Source organism: Lepus europaeus, chromosome 16 (assembly GCF_033115175.1).
Source record: "Lepus europaeus isolate LE1 chromosome 16, mLepTim1.pri, whole genome shotgun sequence".
In the NCBI taxonomy this organism is placed as follows: domain Eukaryota; kingdom Metazoa; phylum Chordata; class Mammalia; order Lagomorpha; family Leporidae; genus Lepus; species Lepus europaeus.
In genome coordinates, this window is record NC_084842.1 from 770,201 (window position 1) to 782,254 (window position 12,054).

At 40.7% G+C, this 12,054-nt stretch overlaps 1 protein-coding gene across 5 annotated transcripts in view; it reads left to right on the plus strand.

The window, feature by feature from the left end:
• The window catches only part of RNF170 (ring finger protein 170), a 42,655-nt gene that overhangs the window by 7,799 nt on the left and 22,802 nt on the right, over window positions 1-12,054 (plus strand). The gene's annotated exons all lie outside the window — the stretch shown is intronic.

A 12,054-nucleotide genomic window follows, 5' to 3' on the forward strand; every position in this document is an offset into this window, starting at 1 on the left:
GCAGAGTTATAGAGAGAGAGGGAGAGACATAGACAGAGAGATCGATCTTCATCTGCTGGGTCACTCCACAATGTCCAGGGCCGGGCCGGGATGAAGTCAGGAGCCAGGAGCCTCATCTGGTCTCCCACGTGGGTGGCAGGGATCCAGACACTTGCCATCTTCCACTTCTTTCCTAAAACAATTAGCAGGGACCTAGATTGACAGTGGAGCAGCCAGACACAAACTGGCATCAGTATCGAATGTTGGCGTCACATGCTGGAGGTCTTGCAGTTTTTTAAAATTTAATTTTCATAATGGAATCCATCAAGTTCTAGGAGATATAAATAGTAAGTCCAAGATATTTAGTTTTTAAATGGAGAAACTTAGGCAAAAAGAAGACTTGGGCAATATAGAAAGAATTAATTGGTATAGAATCATGAATGATAATTAAAGGCTTCAGGTACCTGTACACCTATTTGTAGATACTAGGTGATGTGGTTGAAATTTAAGAGTTAACACATTAATATATAATAGAATTTTATATGTATCATTGAAAACAAATGAAAAAGTATGAAATAGAAAAAGGTTAAATCTGAAAATTATAAATCAGTATTTGTAGCAATGATTGTAAAACAGAACTTACACTTAGGAAAGAAAGATGATTAATTTGCTCTATTACCTCTGAATCAATAGTTGCTTATTAGGGAAACATCTTTTTTTTAAAGTTTTATTTATTTTATTTGAAAGGCAGCATTACAGAGAGAGGGGGCGAGGGACACAGAGAGAGACCTTCCATCTACTGGTTCACTTTCAAATGGCCACACAGCTGAGGCTGGGCCAAGCTGAAGCCAGGAGCTAGGAAATTCTTCCAGATCTCCAACATGAGTACAGGGGCCCAGGGACTTGGGCCATCTTCCACTGCTTTCCCAGGTGCATTAGCAGGGAGTTCAATCAGAAGTGGAGCTGCCAGGACTTGAACTGGCACCCATGTGGGGTACTAGTATTGCAGTTGTTGGCTTAACCTGCTATACCACAGCACCTTTATTTCAGTAGGGTATTGAACAGAGTAACACTCTAGAGTGATACTGGTTTTACACTTATGGATATAATGGGGAAGTGATGACTAAATAGTAGCAGAGTTAAGTGAATTCCTAAGTGTGTGGTAGGTTCTTCTTGGGAGTACTAACTAGTGTTTTTATATAAACCAAAAAGGGAGACACTATGTATTGTTGCAGGGGTTTGTCCTCAGACCTATTCTATTCATTTTCAATAGCAACTTGGGTGAAGAAGGCCTAAGAAGCATGTTTATTAAATTGCCAGTTGGGAGGGATAACTAAGATTTTGCCACAACAGAAGTAAGATTCAGAAATGGTCAACCCATACATCTGTAGTCAGACGGTTTTTGACAGGAGTGCTAAGACCGTTCTTGTCAAAGAGTAGAAAAATTACAACAAATGGTACTGGAACAATACTAATCACATGCAAAAGAATGAATTTGGATACATGCCACACCAAATTAATTCAGAATGAGTAGAAAAAATCTAAAAGTAAGAGACAAATCATCATAACCTTGGATTTGACAAAAGATATGATACCAAAAGCATGAACAACAAAATAAAAAGTAGATAAACTGAACTTAATGCAAGTGAACAACTTTTATACTCAGGGCACATCATTAGGAAAGTGAAAAGATAACCTGCACAATGAGAGAAAATATTTGCAAATGATAAGTCTGTGAAGGCACATGTATCTGGAATGTATAAAGATTCATAGCTCAGTAATAAACAGACAACCTGATTGATAAATGTGCAAAGTATATGAATAGATATTTCTCCAAAAAAGGCATTTAAATGGCTAATAAGCACATGAAAAAATTTCAGCCTCACTGATCACTAGGGAAATGCAAAATCAAAACCATAGGGAGATGCACTTTTTACCCAGTAGAATGGCTACTATTAAAAAAACATAAAATAACAAATACTGGCAAGAATGTGGAGAAATTGGGGTACTTGTGTACTAGTGATGGTTATATAAAATGATGCAGTTACTGTGGAAAACAGCATGGTAGTTCCTCAGAAAATTAAAAATAGAATTACCACATGATCCAGCAATATTGCGTTACTGGTTACGTAACCAGAAGAAGTGATAGCAGGGGCTCAAAGTGATACTTGTATACCCATGTTCATAGCGGCATTATTTGCAATATCTAAAAAGTGAAAGCAACCCAAGTATCCATTGACAGATCTATGGATAAGCAGTTTATGATATAGATATGTAATGGAAAAATATTCAGCCTTAAAAGGAAGGAGACTCAGGGCCGGTGCTGTGGCGTACGTAGTAAGTTAAGCCTCTGCCTGCGGCACCAACATCACACATGGACACCTGCTAGTGTCCCAGCTGCTTGTCTTTGATAAAGCTTTCTGCTGATGGCCTGGGAAAGCAGTGGAAGATGGCCCAGGTGCTTGGGACACTGCACCCACGTGGGAGACATGGAGAAAGCTCCAGGATCCTGGCTTCAGATCAGCCCAGCTCCAGCTGTTGTGGCCATTTGGGGAATGAACCAGCATATGAGAGACCTATCTCTGTCTCCTTCTGTCTCTGACTCTGCCTCTCAAATAAATAAATAAACCTTAAGGAAAAAAAAAAAAAAAAAAAGGAGACTCTGTAATCCTACCAAACATGTAAAGAAGAACTAATGCCAACCTTTCTGAAACTTTTCCAAAATTTTGAATTAGAGGGACCACTTCTTACCTTCTTCTCTGAGGCAAGCATTATGATGATACAAAATACAATTAAAGACACTGCAGAAAAAAATAATAAGCCAAAATTCTTGATAAGCACAAATGCAAAAATTCTCAGCAAGATACTAGCATGCTGAATTTAGTAGCACATGCCCAAACCATGACCAAATGGAATTTATCCCTGGGGTGCAAGGGAGATTCAACATACAGAAAACAATAAACATGACACACCATATTAACAGGAGGAAGAACAAAAATTACATGAGCATCTTAATAGATGGGGAAGTATTTAACTTAGCATCTTTTTTTTTTGTGATAAAAATTCTCAACAAAGTAGGTATAGAAGGAGTATACCTCAATATCCTAAAAACCACATGCCAAGATCACCCCTAATATCATACTCAGGAGTGTAAATTTGAAGCTTTTCCTTTAAGATCAAGAATAAAACAAGGAGGGGTGAGTGTTTAGCATAGTGGTTAAGACACGGCTTGGGACGCCTGTATCCCATACCAGAATGTCAGGATTTGAATCCCAGTTCTGCCCCTGGTTCCAGATTCCTGTTAATGCACACTCTGGGAAGCAGCAGATAATAAATAGTAGAGTTGCTGACACCCATTTGGGAGACCCAGATTGAGTTTATGGCTCTAGGTTTTGGCCTGGCTCAGCCCTGGCTGTTGTGGGCGTTTGGGGAGTCAACCAGCAGGTGAGCAATCTAATTATCTATCTATTATATATCTGCCATGATTTTCTTTTACTTTTCCCCTCTTTCTTTCTAGATTTATTTGTTTGAAAGTCAAAGAGAGAGAGAGAGAGAGATCTTCCATCTGCTTGTTCACTCCGCAGATGGCCACAATGGCTGGGGCTGGACCAGGCTGAAGCCAGGGGCTTCTTCCAGGTCTTCCAAATGAGTAGCAGGGACCCAAGTACTTGGACCATCTTCCGCTGCTTTTTCCAGGCCGTTAGCAGGGAGTTGGATCAGAAGTGGAGCAACTGGGACACGAACTGGTGGCCATATAGGATATTGGTATCACAGGCAATGGCTTTACCCTCAATACCACAATCGCAGCCCACTGTCTCTGCCTTTTAAGTAAATAAAGTTGTTTTTTTTTTTAAAATAAGACAAAAATGCATATTTTTACCACTGTTGTTGAGTGTAGTACTGGAAGTCCTAGCTAGAGCTGTTAGGTAAGAAATAGAAATAAAGGCATCCAAATTGGAAGGAAGAAGTAAAATTGTCTGTGCAGATGACATGATCTTAAAGATAGAAAACCCTAAAGATTCCATCAGAAAGCTATAGAACTTGTAAATGAATTTGGCAATGTTAAAAGACACAAATTAACATGTAAAAATCATTAGTATTTCTATATTTGAACAGTGAGTTATCTGAAATCAAAAAATCAATCTCTTTGATAACAAAAACATTTAAACAAGAAGGTGAAAGATTTGAAAACAGTAAATCATTGATGAAAAACTTTAGAAGACACAAATATATTAAATGATATCATATGTTCATGGATTGAAATAATTCATATTGCTGAAATGTCCATACTACCCCAAACAATCTACAGATTGAATACAATCTCTATCAAAACTCCAATGTCGTTTTCCCACAAAAATAGAGAATGCTGAAATTCATATGGAATCAAAAACACTGATGAATAGTGAAGACAATATTGAGTGAGAAAGTCAAAGCTGGAAGCATCACATTGTCTGATTTCAAGCTATATCAAAGCTATAGTAATTAGAGATTTATTTATTTGAAAGAGAGACAGAGAGAGAGAGAGAGAGATCTTCCATCTGCTGGTTCACTACCAAATTGGCCACAATAGCCAGGTCTGGGCCCGGTTGAAGTCAGGAGCCCCAAATTGAGGTCAGGAGCCAGGAACTCCATCCTGATCTCTCACATGGGTGGCAGGGGCCCAAGAACTTGGGCCATCTTCCACAGCCTTTCCTGGTGTGTCAGCAGGGAGCTGGTTCAGCAGCAGAGTAGCTGGGACTTAAACCACCACTCCTGTGTGGCATTCCAGCATTGCAAGATGCAGTTTAAGCTGCTGCAGCACAATGCCTGTGCTAGCTACAGCAACTAAAACAGCATAGTAATGGCGTAACAATAGGCACATTGGTCAGTAGACCCAAATGAAAAGGCCACACACCTTTGCGTATAATCAGTTCATTTTCCACAGAGCTGCCAAGTACACACAAGGGGGAAAGGACAGGCTCTTCAACAAAAGTGTTGATTTACAAATGCAGAAGAATGAAACTGGACCCTTATGTCACACTATGTACAAAAACCAACTCAAAATGGATTAAAGTCTGTACAACTACTCGATGAAAATAGGGGAAAAAACCTTCATATTGGGTTGGGCAATAATTTTTTGTATTTGACCCCCAAAATCTCAGGTGACAAAAGCAAAAACAGACAAATGAAATTGCATCAAACTAAACAGCTTCTGCACAGCAAAGGGAACAACCAGCAGAGTGAAGAAATAGCCCCACAGGTGAAGAGAAAATATTAGCAAGTCATGTATCTCTGATAAGGGGTTAGTATCTAAAATACATAAGGAACTCAGCTAATAGCAAGAAAAAAACCTGATTTATTTTAAAAGATTTATTTATTTTATTTATAAGAGTTGCAGAGAGGGAGAGTCAGAGAGAGAGAGAGAGAGAGAGGTCTTTTATCTCCTGGTTCACTCCCCAAATGGCCGCAACAACCAGGGCTGGGCCAGTCAGGAGCCAGGAGCTTCATCCAGGTCTCTCACATGGGTGCAGAGGCCCTAGCACCTGGGCTGTCTTCTGCCTCTTTCCAAGGTGCATTAGCAGGGATCTAAATCATAAGTGGAGCAGCTAGGATATAAACCAGCACCTATTTTACCTGCTATGCCACAGCACTGGCCCCAAAACCTTATTTTAAAATGGGCAGAGGAGGCCAGGTCCTGCAAATGAAGACTTAAGTCCAAGGTCACGGTAACACATATGAAATTCATTGCCAGGTCTATGACGGTACAGGAAGGGATCGTGGAAGGTGCGGAGTCCTCACAATGGACAGGCTCATTGAGGACATTAAGCGATGACAGTGTCACTAGAAGCCTTGCTGCAGGCAACAGAGGGAGAGCTCTGAAACCTGCCAGCAGAACTACAACCTGGAAATGACTTGAAAGATGGAATTCCTGATGGAAGAGAATCACGCAGACCTATGGCAGAGCTGCTGAGGCCTGAGGGTAGAAGGTCCCGTATGAAGACCTCCGTCCATTTTGTGTCTCCACCTCTTACCTTTTCCAACCCCATTTTCTGTTACTTTTATCTACAATAAAGGTAACATAAATAAAGCAGGCTTGCATATCTAGGAACAAAAAAATTAAAAAATGGTGAGAGGGTGTGAAGACATTTCTCCAAAGAAGACATACAAATGGCTAACAGGTATATAAAAAAAATGCTCACCATCAGTATTCACCAGAGAAATGCAATTTAAAACCACAATGAGATATCTCTTCACACCTGTTAGAATGGCTGTTCTCAAAAAGATGAAAGATATGGGACCAGCATTCCGTGGGTTAAGCTCCAACCTGCAACACTGGCATCACAAATGAGAGTTAATTCAAGTCCCTGCTGCTCTACTTCAGATTCAACTCTTTGCTAATACATCTGAAAAAGCAGCAAAAGATGGCCTAGGTAGAGCCCCTGCCATGCATGTAGGAGACCTGGAGTTCTGGCTCCTGGCCTTGGTCTAGCCCAGCCCTGACAGTTGGGCCATTTGGGGAGTGAATCAGCAGGTGGAAGATCTCTCTAAAATCAATCAATCTTTAAAAAAAAAAAAAAAAAAGGAAAAAGGGGCTGGCACTGTGGCACAGCAGGTTAACGCCCTGGCCTGAAGCCCGGCATCCCATATGGGTGACGGTTCTAGACCCAGCTGCCCCTCTTTCAATACAGCTCTCTGCTGTGACCTGGGAAAGCAGTAGAAGATGGCCCAAGTCCTTGGGCCCCTGCACCCGTATGGGAGATCTGGAGGAAGCTCCTGGCTCCTGGCTTCAGATTGGCACAGCTCTGGCCATTGTGGCCAAATGGGAGTGAACCAGCAGATGGAAGACACCTCTCTCTCTCTCTCTCTCTCTCCTCCTCTCCTTTTTCTGTAACTCTGACTTGCAAATAAATAAATAAATCATTTAAAAAAAAAAGTACTGAACTCTATAAAAAAAAAAGGTGAAAGATACAAGTGGGGTGAGGGTGGGGCACAAAGGAAACCCTTTACATTGTTGGTGGAAATGTGAAATGTGGAAAGCAGTGTGGAAGTTCCTTAAAAATTAAAAAATAAGGGCCAGCATCATGGCATAACAGGTTAAGCTGCAGTCTGTGATGCTGGCATTTCATATGGGCACCAGTTCATGTCCTGGCTGCTCTACTTCTGATCCAGTTCCCTGCTAATGGCATGGGACAACAGCAGAGGCTTGGGCCCCTACTACCCATATGGGAGACCTGGAAGAAGCTCATGGCTGCTGGCTTCAGCCTAGCTATTGCTGTCATCTGGGCAATGAGCTAGTGAATAGAATCTCTCTCTCTCTCTCTCTCTCTCTCTCTCTCTCTCTCTCTCTCCCCCCCTCTCCCCCTCTCCCCCTCTCCCTCCCCCCCTCTCTATTCCTCTCCCTCCCTCATTCTTCCTCTCTTTCTGTAACTCTGACTCTCAAGTATTTTTTAAAAATTAAAAATACTAATAGCAGGGCGCACAGCAGGTTAAAGCATTGGCCTGCAGTGCTGGCATCCCATATGGGTGCTGGTTCGAGTCCCAGCTGCTCTACTTCTGATCTAGCTCCCTGCTATTGCACCTGGAAAAGCAGCATAGGATGGGCCAAGACCTTGGGCTCCTGCATTCACATGGGAGACCTGGAAGAAGCTCATGGCTCCTGGCTTCGGATAGGATAGGCTCAGCTCCTGCCATTGCGGCCATTTGGGGAGTGATAGAAGACCTCTCTCTGTGTCTCTACCTCTCTCTGTAACTCTGTCTTTCAAATAAATAAGATAAAAATCTTTAAGAAAAATAGTACTAGCATATGACCCAGCAATCATACTTCTAGGTATGTAGCTGGAGGAAATTAAATCAGTATGTCAAAGTGATTTCTATGCTTGCATGTTCTTTGCAGCATTTTTCACATGGCTATGATGTGGAATAAACAAACCTAAGTGTCCATCAGCAGATGAATGAATAAAGAAAATGTGTATGATATACATATATAACAATACTATTAGCCTTAAAAAAGGAGAAAATCCTGTCATTTGCAACAATATTGATGAGCCTGGTTTCAGTTGTGCAAACTGAAATAAGCCAAGGACAAAAAGATACCACGTGTGCTCACTTATATGTGGAATCTAAAAGAGCTGAATTCATAGACATAGAGTGGAATAAAGTGGTTTCCAGTGCTGGGGAGAAGTGAGTCAAAGAATGCAAAGCTTCAGTTAGAACAAATAAAGAGGAGAAGAAAATATAGATCACAAAAACCATAAGTAAACTAGCCCTTTTTAAAACAATTATTCTTGTGATTACTTTATTTCAAGATATTATTTTCATTAGTCATTTTCTAATCTCCCTATTATATGAATATTTATTACTTGCATAATAAAAGCTTTTTTCCCCACAGACTGGGGTGATGTGAAGCCCAAACTATGAGTTTCCATTTAATAGGCAATTGTATATTATAGATGCCCAAAACTTAACAGTACCGGTTACATTTATAAAAATAACCAATTAAAGGTCACATCTGTATTATATTAAGCTTGGGACAAGCATTTTAAATTGGAACATATTCAGGAGAGATTGTCAAAATGTAGAAACAAACCACATGACACACTTGTGGGAAATAGGGGTATCTTACTTGGTGGAAGGGACTGTTGAAACTAAAGTTGTCTTTAGATATGCTAAGGCCTTGTTTTTCGTAAAGAATTAGATTGATTCTGTTTGGCCTCATGTACAGAGCCAAGGCAGTGGGTTTAGATAAATGATGAGATTTTTGACTCACCCTCAGAAAAAACTTCTCTAATTATACTATATAAGGTGCTCTGTATTTCTTGGATATTGCCTTGGACCTACCATATGATTGGGTGGTGGTTACTTTAAGTTCCTGTCTAGTTTTTCAACCTCAGTTATAATTGGTACTTGTAATCCTGTCACTTCAACTTGGGTAATCAATCAGTGCTAGGTTGAGATTCAAGTGGTATGTATAGTTTAAAATTCAAACAAAGGGAATCCTTTGCCCTTTTTGTAATTTTTTTTTATGTTCTTGGTATTTGTAATGAATCCTTTTCTAAATATGTTAAAATGTACATAACATAAAATTTACCGTATTAATCATTTTTCATTGTGCAAGTCAGCAGCGTTAAGTACACTCACAATGTTATATACCCATCATCACTCTACTTCCTGAACTTTCTTACCATCTGAAATAGAAACTCTACCCATTTAAACAATTACTTCCTATGTCTTCTCTCCCAGCTCCCATTAACCTCCATTCTACCTCTGCCTTAACAAATTAGCCTGATCTAGGTATTTCATAATGTAAAATCTTGTAACATTTATATTTTTTATCTGGCATATTTCACGTAGCATAATATTTTCCAAGTCTGTTTATGTTACGTGGTGGGTGGTTGGGCTGGTGGTTGAGATGCCAGTTTGGATGCCAAGTGAGTTCAGATCTTGGCTCTGCTCCTGCATCTGGCCACCAGGGCTCAAGTGGCTGGTTCCCAGATGCCCACTTAAGGGACCTCAGTTGAGTTCCCTGCTCCTGGTATTGGCCTGGCCTGTTGGAGTCATTTGGAGAGGGAACTAGCAGATGGAAGTGTTTTCTCTTCTCCTCTCATACTCTAATAAAAATTAAAAATCCATTTATGTTGTAGCATATGGCAGAACATTCCCCATTCCTTTTTGTGGCTAAATAATATTATATGTACATACTGTGTTTTATTTATTTATTCATCTCTCAATGGACATTTGGGTTCCCACCTTTTAGCTGGTGCAAATAATGATAGTGCACAAGTATTTCTTTTGAGTCCCTGCCTTCAGTTGGAATTCCAGGGTTATATGGCAATTACGTTTGACTTTTTGAGGAACCTCCAAACTGATTTCCACAGCAGTTGTCCTATTTCACATGTCCACCAAGAAGGCATGAGGCTCCCATTTTCTCAATATCCATGCAAACACTTACTATTTACTGTTTTGTGTTTTATGGTTGCTATTCTCATGGGAATGAAGTAGTATCCCACTGTGGTTTAAATTTTTCTTTTTTAGTTTTAGATATTTAGAAGGCAGACAGGATGGAGAGAGAGAGAGAGAGAAGGAGAGAGGGAGAGAAGGAGAGAGGGAGAGAAGGAGAGAGGGAGAGAAGAAGAGAGGGAGAGAAGGAGAGAGGGAGAGAAGGAGAGAGGAAGTAAGTAAGTTACCACCCACTGGTTCACTTTTCAGATGCCTGTGATGCTTGGGTGGCTGTGACTGGGCCACCGAGTTCCAGTTAAGCAGGAAGTCAGGAACTCAATCCAATCTCTCCCATATGGGTGGCAGGAACCCAACTACTTAAGTCATTAACACTGCCTCACAGGGTATACATTAGCAGGAAGCTGGAATCTGGAGCCAGAGAGAGGTGAACCAGTACTCTGATGTATGCATGGGCGTCTTAACCACTAGTGTAGCAACTAGGCTAAATGTCTGGCCCTGCTTTTAATTTTCATTTCTCTAGTAATGATGCTGAGCATCACTTTATATGCTTATTGGGCATTTATGTTTCGTCATTGAAGAAATGTATTTCCTTTGACCATTTTTAGATTGTGTGATTTACTTCTTTGAGTTATAAATGTCCTTCATATGTTCTGATATTATTAGCTGATATATGATTTGCAAGTATTTTTTCCCCTTCTGTAAACTTTCTCTTCAGTCTTTTTATAGTGTCCTTCAGTGTGCCAGGCTTTTAATTTTGATGAAACTCAACTTAACTATTTTTTTTCTTTTGTTGCCTATGCTCTTGGTTTCATTTAAGAAATCATTGCCAGGGCCAGTGCTGTGGCATAGTAGGTTAAGCCTCCACCTGCAGCAATGGCATATGGGTAAGAGTTCAAGTCCTGGCTGCTCCTCTTCCAATCTAGCTCTCTGCTTATGGCCTGGGAAAGCAGTGGAAGATGGCCCAAGTGCTTGGGCCCCTGCAAGAATCTCCTGCATTTAGATTGGCTCAGCTCCAGCTGTTGAGGCCATTTGGGGAGTGAACCAGTGGATGGAAGATGTCTCTGTCTCTCCTTCTCTTTTTAACTCTGCCTCTCAAATAAATAAATAAATAGATTTAAAATATCATTGCTAAATTCAAAGTCATAATTATGAATATCTACTTTTTTCTAAAATGTTTATAATTTTAACTCATATATTTATTTAACTCATATATTTAAAGATTTATTTATTCATTTGAAAGGCAGAGTTACAGAGAGAGGGAGGTGGAGACAGAGAGATCTTCCATCCACTGATTCTCTCCCCAGATGGCTGCAATGGCCAGGGCTGAGCCAGGCTAAGCCAGGAGCCAGGAGCTTCTTCCCGGTCTTCCATGTGGGTGCAGGGACCAAAACACTTGGGCCATCTTCCGCTTCTTTCCCAGGCACATTAGCAGGAGCTGGATCAGAAGTGGAGCAGCCAGGACTCAAATCGGGACCCATATGGGATGCCAGCACCACAGATGGCAGCTGTACCCACTACACCACAGTGCTGGCCCTAGTTTTAACTCTTAAATTTAGTCTCTTGATCCATTTTGAGTTAATTTTCATATATGATATGAACTTAAGGGTCCAATTTCATTCTTTTGCATGTGGATATCAGGTTTCCCAGTACCATTTGTTGAAAGTATACTTTCCCAGTGAATGAGACTGGGACACTTGTCAAAAGTCAAATGACTACTGTCTCAGTCATTTGGGGCCATTACATCCAGTCCCCTTAGACTGGATGACTTAAACAGTATTTACTTCTCACAGTTCCAGAGGCTGGGGAGTTCTAAGATCAAGGTGTTGAGGATCTGATGTCTGGCAAAAGCCCATTACCTAGTCTGCAGATGGATGTTTTCTTATTGTATATTCATGTGGCAAGCTCTCCCATGTCACTTCTTGTAAGGGCACGAATCCTTTCATGAAGGCACTACTGTCATGACCCAGTTACTTCCCAAAGTTCTCACCTCCAAATACCATCACTCTGCAGATTAGAGTCCACCTGTGTATTTTGTTGGGGGACACAGACACATAGTCCATAGCAACCACGTAGGTGAGAGTCTCTTCCTGGGCTCTGTGTTCTATCCTATTGGTTTGTCTGTCCTTATGACAGTGCCAC